This window comes from Lacerta agilis, chromosome 1 (genome assembly GCF_009819535.1).
Source record: "Lacerta agilis isolate rLacAgi1 chromosome 1, rLacAgi1.pri, whole genome shotgun sequence".
Classification (NCBI taxonomy): domain Eukaryota; kingdom Metazoa; phylum Chordata; class Lepidosauria; order Squamata; family Lacertidae; genus Lacerta; species Lacerta agilis.
In genome coordinates this window covers 63198639-63207793 of record NC_046312.1, presented here as the reverse complement: position 1 = coordinate 63207793, position 9155 = coordinate 63198639, and the positions used below count along the sequence as shown (strand labels likewise).

General features: G+C 38.6%; 1 protein-coding gene across 1 annotated transcript in view; it reads left to right on the top strand.

Moving 5' to 3' along the window:
• Window positions 1–1960: 1960 nt before the first annotated feature.
• Window positions 1961–9155, top strand: part of CCDC73 (coiled-coil domain containing 73) — a 54383-nt gene continuing 47188 nt past the window's right edge. Inside the window, exon 1 of the mRNA XM_033151585.1 lies at window positions 1961–2085. The gene's annotated coding sequence lies outside the window, so the exon portion shown is untranslated. The remainder of the gene's footprint in view (window positions 2086–9155) is intronic.

Here is a 9155-nt window from a genome sequence, read left to right as displayed (position 1 = left end):
CCTATAGTTTCCTTGGCCCTGTCCTGTGGAACATACTGCCAATAGAGATTCAGCATTTGCCTTCTGTGCCAAAACATCTGCCGAAAACATTTCTGTTCCACCAGGCCTATGCAAGCTATTAAGAGTTCAGCCCCCCCCCCCCCAAATCTATTGATGGTTGTTTTTAACTTCTTTATGCTTTTGTTTTTAACTTGTAATGTTGTTGTTTGGTTTTAAGTTTTTATATTGTAAACTGCTGTGATATATCTTCATGACACAGTGGTATAAAAAGAAAAAGCAAAGGAAAAATATATATGGTATATCACAAACCTTAAAGGACAACATTGAGGTATTTGCCTTGGAGTATGTTGTTCTGCCCTAATTTGGGGTATGTGTGTCCAGGGCCGGTGCTAGGGTTTTTTGCGCCCTAGGCGAGATCACCTTCTGGCGCCCGCCCCCCAATCCCTAGCACCGGCCCTGCGGAGAAGCCCGATTTCAGGCTGCTCCCCCCTCCCCGCCACTCTGCCGCTGGTGGAGTGGCACCGGGCAGCGGCGGGGGGTGGGGGGCAGGCTGGCCAGCGCCCCCTCCATTTTGGTGCCCTAGGCAACTGCCTAGTTCGCCTAAATGGACGCACCGACCCTGTGTGTGTCAAGATTGCCTAACCTCAAAGCCCAGGGAGTGAGGACTCTCGCTTGGCCTAAGTCAGTAGAAAAATCCAGCCAGAGCCTTTCAACTGGACTCTGCAAAAGTAGTATGTTGACACCACTCTTGTTGTCTTCCAGTCTAGGTCAGGAGAACCTGCAGATTCAGACAGGCAGGAGCTAAAAGTCCACTCTCTGCCCTCTGAGCCACAAACAAACTACACTGTACAGTAGCCATTAACCAAGAAGTCCCAAACACCAGAACTGGGGACCCAAGCTTTCTAGAATAAAACAGACACAAAATGAATGAGGCAATTTATTGACAGTGAATAATAAAATAAAAACCCATGAAAAATACAAATAAAATACTGTTGGAAAACAGAAATGGTAAAAAAATACAAGTCAGAATAAAACAGCAAAACTTAGTCTAATATAAACCTACAAGGTACCTGTACATGAAGCACAGAAAAATGGCGTAAGTCAAAATTATATAAAACTGGCCTAACAACCGAACTTGGACTTCCCGGCCAATCAGAAACTCAGCTACCGTAGCTAGAACCTTCCAGGATTTGGGAGTACACGTTCTCACATGTCCATAGTTGCTATTAATTAAGCAGGCGGCCATACTGACCTTGAGCTACCAGCCACAAGGAGATAGCACAGGTGCGCTCAACCCATGATCTCATCCTCATTAGCGTGAGCTGAATTTCTTAACAGAAACCTATTCCCCTGATGCTCATGGCCGGAATAAATCAAACTTTAGTTGTGATGTGGCCTAAGCAAAAGACAGGCTTTTCTTCACAGGGCAGGGCAGGGGGGTTATTATTTTTAACCTTCTAACTCTTGGATTCTGGTGTTTATAATAATACACCCAGAGCCTGGAGTAATTCTAAGCAGTTAAAATTATATTCCTTATATCAGTACAGAACTCAAACTATGTGGACTCTTCTGATAATTGAATTATACACCTAAGACAGAAAGACAGAGTATCCACCCTGAGACCTCTGGCTATAGGGTGGAATATAAATTCAATTTAGAATAATAATAATAATAATAATAATAATAATAATAATAATAATAATAATAATAATGCAGTATGTTTCAGATAGCTTCTACGAAACTCAATGAGTTTCACTTGACATCCCTCTGGAGATTGCAAACTTTACCCACATGCAGGCAAAAAGTGATTCAGGCTGATGCCATTATCAGGCAAAGGAGTACAGCTGAGCTGAGCTGGAGCTTGTAATTCCAGTTCTGGCCTCCAGAAGGTGAAATAGATTCAGGAGACATTTACCCTAAGTCAAAAAACTCATTTAGCTAGCTTGGGGGTGGGGTCAGGCAAGACTTTGGCTTCCTTCAGGCCTGAGACTTCCCCACCATGCTGAAGGCTTGAGACCAGCAACTCAAGAGTTTTAGTTCTCTCCTCAGTGTACATTGTGAGGAGAATGCAGGAAGTGTCTAAGAGTATGTATTTGCTTCTTTATCCTGTCGCTTTCTGCTTTGGTTTAAGCGCGGGTTCTCCTTCCTCTGTGTTGGGATAGGTGATGGAATTCTACTTTTAGTATACGGTACTCCATTTAATCTAGGCACTTTGTTGCCTTGTTGGGATAAGGGTGTGTGTGTGTGTGATGCCTCTGTTAACTGTGTTCTTTTCCTCACAGCCTTCTTGACAAGTTAACACTTTGCCTCAGCAAAACCCCATTGGCACTGTGTAAATGGGGTCTAGGCAGGGCCGGATTTAGGTTTGATGAGGCCCTAAGCTACTGAAGGTAATGGGGCCCTTTATATGCCCAGCTGTCCTTTGTCAACAACAAACTGTTGCTGTTTTTTGTGTTGAATATACGCTATATGGTAATTTATGGACCTAGTAGGTATCTAAAGCCATTTGCACATAACAAAATATGTATTTTATCAAAGTAATTGTTGAACTGAAATGCAATTAAGAAGTATATTAATAGTGATATATTTTAGGGAGCAGGCGGGGCTCATTACTTACATCATAGGAGCCTACACAACACAAAACACTGTTGCTGTATGTAGGTTTTATTTTATTTGTTTTTTGTCTTATATTTTGGAAATGTACATCTAGGGTTTTTTTCCTTTAAATTTTTTTGGGACCCCCAAAAGAGTGGGGCCCTAAACTATACTAGCCTCAGAGGAAACCCTTGTGACAATATGCAAACTTACTATTTGAGGGAAATCTTTAATAGCTTGCACTGAGTAGCTCTTTAAAACGAGGCAAAACACATCTATAATACAATACTGTTTGTCCATCAGGGCTTTAGGGCCTACACCTTTCTAGTTTTTAGTCCTTTAGTGGGACGATTACATTTTGTGAATTTTCTGGCTTGGCTTATTTTCCCCCATGGCATTCCATGCTGTTTAATTTAGGTCATAAACATTTCTGAGTTCTGTTAATAAATGTAAAACAGAAGAGTTGTGCAGTTCATAACAATGGCCACTGGATGACAGCATAATATTTAAGACAAGCCAATGTTATACTTTCTTCTTCTGTACAGAACTGTAATTTGATCACATTTTGTCAAAAATGCATCCTATTGCTGAGGAAGAGAATATGAGTAAGAGAAAGCAAGAATTGCTTCTCCAAACTTGTTTTTAATATTGTCCTTGATTCCCAGGAGAGGACTCCTGTGAAAATGCTCTCTGAATGATATTAGCAAGAAATCTGCATTGTAATCTCTAGAAGTTTGTAAAACTAGAAATCATCTTCCAAGAATTATGCAGTTGCTTTGCTAGTGACCTCAATTAATGAAGCTGATATTGTAAAATGGGTTGAAGAACAGAAATGGTATTCTATGTATGTCCAAGGTATTTCAAATACATATAACGTGTAATTGTAACAAACCCATGTTTGAAAACATGTGCATAATCTGGTACAATTGTTAGAGAACCAGGTTTAGCTGACTTGATTGGAAACCTGTTTTTTTCTGTGTAGTGTATAAAATAACCCTTACAATTCTCTTTACCAGGCATAGGCAAACTCGGCCCTCCAGATGTTTTGGGACTACAATTCCCATCACCCCTGGTCACTGGTCCTGTTAGCTAGGGATGATGGGAATTGTAGTCCTAAAACATCTGGAGGGCCGAGTTTGCCTGTGCCTGCTCTTTACTGATAACCAATTAAGAAAAAGTATTTGCTTTTATTTTATTTCACAAAATTTATATGCCACTTATTAGTATAAAAGACCTCTAAAAGGTTTATACGACAATATGAAATGTTACTTTTAAATAGCATTAAAGTATTAAAATTAATTTTCATAAACATTTTAAGAGATAAAATCATTAATGTTAAACTGTAAAAAAGGCAAACAGAAAAGAAAAAAGTTAGGTAGAAATATAATGGACACAATCCAATGATGAAATGAGGAAAAAATGCTAGTTGAAATCTGCTTCTGAGAACTGAGCCAACAGCAGCAGGTGATTCAGGAGAATCTGGCAACTGCCATTGTAAATGATGTTATCTGGTGCCTTGTATTTTCAGTAGAAGAGGAATTGATGATCTGTGACACAGGTTTGTTTATTTTAATTTTAAAAACTGATTAACACGTTCTGCTAAAAAAGCACTTGAGCAGATTACAGAAACATGTGACTCTTGGGCTAAAAGCCAGGGAAGCAGCAGTAATGGATAGCTTCAAGCTCCTCTTTAAGACTCACGAAGGATGGCACATATTGTACACAAAAATGCCATAAATATGGCTCTCCTAATGCCGAATCCAAGGAAGGATCCCATGGTAAACTGCATAGATAAATAGAGGGAGATTTCCCCTCCCTCTCCTTCTTGGAAACTTAACAAATATACTTCTTTTCTGTGGAAGGAATAGGCAACATAGCTCTGCCTAGTGCTTGCTGTTTTTTTTACAAATCAAGCCTGAACTTTAAGGGACTGTATCTGTAAAAAAATAAAATGAAATAGCAGTTTATTGTGGTAAAAGACACCCACATAAATTCAAAATTAAAGCTTTAGTGTCCATAATACAAAGAAAATACACATTTCTTAAAAATTTAACAGAAATTGGAGCTATTCAAAGAGAAGTTGATTATGATATAATCTGAACAGAACAATTTTTCATTTACTCTTTTAGATGCATTGCACTGCAGCATCCTTCTGGAAACGTTGTGATTCAGAGAGTTAACAACCAAAGTCGACAGGAAAAGTTGTGATGAAAACAATGATTGGTTCCTGAGCTTGGTCAATTCCTAAATTGCAATCCAGTGTTTGCTTAGAAATCAACATTAAATGTCATTAATGTAAATCGGTTCACATTCTTCCATCCTGAACATTTTCCTTGTGGACCCTTCTATTCTTGCTGGACAGAAGTTCCGTGTTTTTCAGTCTGAAAGCACAAATCGTTCAGTGATCAGAAGGGAGGGAATGGCTGTCTGATGTCCATTTCCTCCTTTATATGTCAATTAGGAGCTTAAGCCACTTCCAGTAAAATTCTATACATGTGTATTGAGAAGTAAGAACCATTAGTTTAATGGGGGGGGGGGGTTACTTCCAGATAAGTGAATATAGGGTTGCAACCTTAATTTGTTAGAAAATGAACGTGGTGCAGGAGTGCTGGATGCCCTCACCCTGTATAGTATCTTATGCTTAGGGGGGGAAATTAATTAATGGAACCTGGTTTCTGTTTGTGGATTTCATTGGATTAGGATTCTAAATTTAAACTTTCTTCCACTATTCTACAAAAAAGTATGAAATATCGAACTCTTTCTTTCTCACAGTGTCAGTGCAAAAGTGCTGAATTTTGTTCTCAAATTCTAGGTAAGTACTTGCTACATTTCAGTATTATAGTCTGAAATTTCTGTTGGCTGTTTATAATCTGGGTAGCCTGGAGGCCAAACTAGCATAGAAAACATGTAAACAGGATGAATGTGGATATAACACTTTCATTTGTTTAACGTAAGCAATTAGGACTGCAATGTATGGGCGTAGTCAGGATTTTTGTTGGGGGGGTCAGGGCTATTGTGGTGGGGAGGGCTTTTGTTGGGGGGGCTTTTTTTTGCTTTTTTTATTGGAGGGGGGCAGCTGCCCCCCTGCCCCCCCCAGCTATGTCCAGGCTGTGATGTGAAAATATATTCCGTTTTGGAGTGTGAGTTGTGGTAAACTGTTAGGAAGTCAGCAATGTTAGTTACTTTTAAATTAACTAGGGTTTCCGCTTAATCCACTATCTGAAATTATGGTTGGAAACTGGTTTCAGATCTTGAGTTCAACAGGCGCTTTGATTAGGTCTAATTAGGTCTGATTAGGGTAATGTATGTTGTTGCAGTTATTGCAGTTAATGGTAGTTAAATCCGGCAGAAGGAATTTCTGCTCCAGAAGGGCTTGCTCCACATTGCTTAAGCCAGTGTTTTTCAACCACTGTTCCGTGGCACACTAGTGTGCCGCGAGATGTTGCCTGGTGTGCCGTGGGAAAAATTGAAAAATTCAAGAGAATTACTTTATATATAGTCAATATAGGCACAGAGTTAATTTTTTTAACATTTTCTAATGGTGGTGTGCCTTGTTATTTTTTTCATGAAACAAGTGTGCCTTTGCCCAAAAAAGGTTGAAAAACACTGGCTTAAGCATAGTTTCATCTGCATCACTCAGACTATCCATCTATATTCAAATATACAAAATACAGAATACTACAGCAAAGTAGATTAATAAATAGATTAGTAATATGAAATTTCAAATTATTTGGCTTTCTATTACTGTCTGGAATCCACAGAATATGGTAGCTTCCTATGATTGAAATCCATATATCCCATGTCTAGTACAGCTGAACAAATTCCAGAGATTAGCTTTTGTTAATATGGTTAATTTGGTCATAATTGTTTCACTAATTGTTTGTAAGGAAAGTATATTACACAGTATAATTCTTGGGTATGCTTATAATGTGCAGTGTGTTTTTCATGCCATATTATAGGGAGTGAGGAGCTGAACCTACTTGCTGTTTTTTCATGAACACTTTTGCCAGGGCAAAAACCCCCTCCCTTTTTGATTTTCATGCCTTGTGAAAAGGTTAATATTGATGTAAATTGCCCTTGCCTGTCCTCAGTGATGTCATTATGCAGTTTTATCTAATTAGTTTTGTTTCATTGTGACATCACCATGGTCGCCACATGACACCAAATTACGGTAAGTGGGATCATCATATCACTAATCCAGGAAAGAGGAAGCAGCCTAGGAAAAAAATATACCAAAGAAGTTAGCAACCCAGTGAAACTGTACTGGTGACTGAACAGTTTGAAAAAAACTAAATATGGGCAATATCTAAAGTATTTTTGAAGAGAAATTTATACCCCACAAAATTACTACTTTTAATCCAAAACCTGAAAGTAGATCTCATACAGTACAGCCATTATTGTTTGTGACCATTTCCCAGTACAGTACCTCACTGCATTTCAGTATTGCCAAAGTATGACTATATGCAGTCCCTTCTTGAATGTAGCCCTATTTACAAAAAAAGAAGCTTTAAAAATATACATTTGACATTGATGTGGATTAAAAACTTCTACATTACCTTAAAGCCATTTTCTTTACAGCTACATGATTGGATTGGTGTCCAGAAATCTTCCTAATCTAATACATAATCTCCTTTATTATCTCACCACAGCATTTTATGTAGCTGGCTTTTCATGTAGCTGGACAAATTCATGGAGGACAATGACCACTAGTCATGATGACTACATACTACCTCAACTGTCAGAGTTAGTATGCTTCAGAATGACAGTTCCTTGGAATTATTAGGTGGCCTGTTGTCTAGCTTGCAAGCTTCCAATAGGCACCTGTTTTTGGCCACTATGAGATTGGCCATTGACTTGATCCAGCTTCTTTGTCTTATGCCAGTATTCCTATGTCCCTATGATATGTCCTTTGATTCCTTATGATTCTGCCAGTGGTATCTGACATATACGAGCAGTTAATTCATGGCTTGGCATTGTACTGATTCCAGATGATCAGTAAGGATGATTGTCTTGCATTCAGAGAAAGGGGAAGGGAATCTGTAAATGTTGGGCCATCCCTGAAGTACCGAACCACAAATATTTCAGAGAAGATTCTCTCTAAAAAAATTATTTCAAAATTTTGACGTTTCAGATGGTTTGATTTCTAATGCCAACATGACGGTGCCACCAGGACTATGATATTGATACTGTTCACTTGTTGATCTCAAGATATGAAAAGTTATCTGTAAGTAGGGTTTCTAGTATTCTCCTGAACTGCCACCTCTGCCATATCTGCTCCAGAGGGTTAGGGTACCCTTTGGAATGGGTGGCGTAAGGGACTGCAAAACCAGAGGAAATAAATGAAAATACCCTATTCCTCTACTGGATCAGTCAGCAACCCTGTGATTGGCTGTGTTGTTTTCAGTTAACTTTTTCACTATCAGCCACACATCAATGCAGGTGTAGCTTGAGTTATTCTCTTATTTGGCAGCTCTCTTATTTGACTAGAACAGAACTATCCTAAAATTAGCAATGGCATTATGTGGGTAGCATTTGAAAATATTGTAGGATAAATGACATTTATTTTCAATATATTCTTTAGAATTTAATAATAAAATGAAATTGCAGCATGAGACATATAGGCAGCAACCATTTTAGGCGTGTCTGATATGTGTATGACTACACACATGTGCATTGCGCTGAACCTGGAAGTGACCTGAAAATGGCACAAAAACATAACAAAAAGAGGTGGAATGGGGTGTCTGTAGGCTTTTTCAATTGTGTTTCAAATATACATTATTTCATTAAAACATGTGGTGCCTTGGAGTGTAACCCCCATGTAAACTGGGAGTTGCCTGTGCTTCAGTTATGTGCATGGGTATAACCTTCTACATTTTATCTTCCCAGTAGTTTCTTGTGTCTGTACTGATCCTGAAATTATGTTTAAGCAATCTGGTCTAGCAGATTTGAAGTGAGAAAGGATTCTAAATGAATATGGGTTGATTTTCTTTTCAAAAACAGTTTCCAGTATATACCAGCAATGTGTAAATATGCTCTGGCATTTTAAATGAGGAAGAACTAGGTACATCGGTGCATCTGTTCTAGGTAGAGAATACAGAAGTGTGTTTTGTCACACAACATAATGAAATAATATTTGTTTGTCTGGGCCAAATTATGCTCAGAATGCAGGATGTGAGCTTTTGAATTGCAACTCTCCAGGCTTGTTGTTCAACGAAAAGTTATGAACAGAAAAGCAGATGTTTTTATGACATTTTTATGATAGGGAACTGTGCTGTGCCTGGATTATTCTACAGGGGTAAATTCTAGGAGAAATCAGAGTGTAATTCAATTTCATGTTCATTAGCAAGGCCATCAACAGGCAGTTTGTGGTCCGTGGCAAATAAGAGAGGGTGGCACTACTGCACTGAATATCACTGCCCATATGGCAGTGTAGCACAGCGTAAAGCTATTATGCATTATAGAAATGGGTAATGGTGAAGTGAGACAGTAAAAACTGTAGAAGAACCTGTCATTTTACCTTACTGCCATCTTAATGTCTCTTCATCCACCATATGACGGAT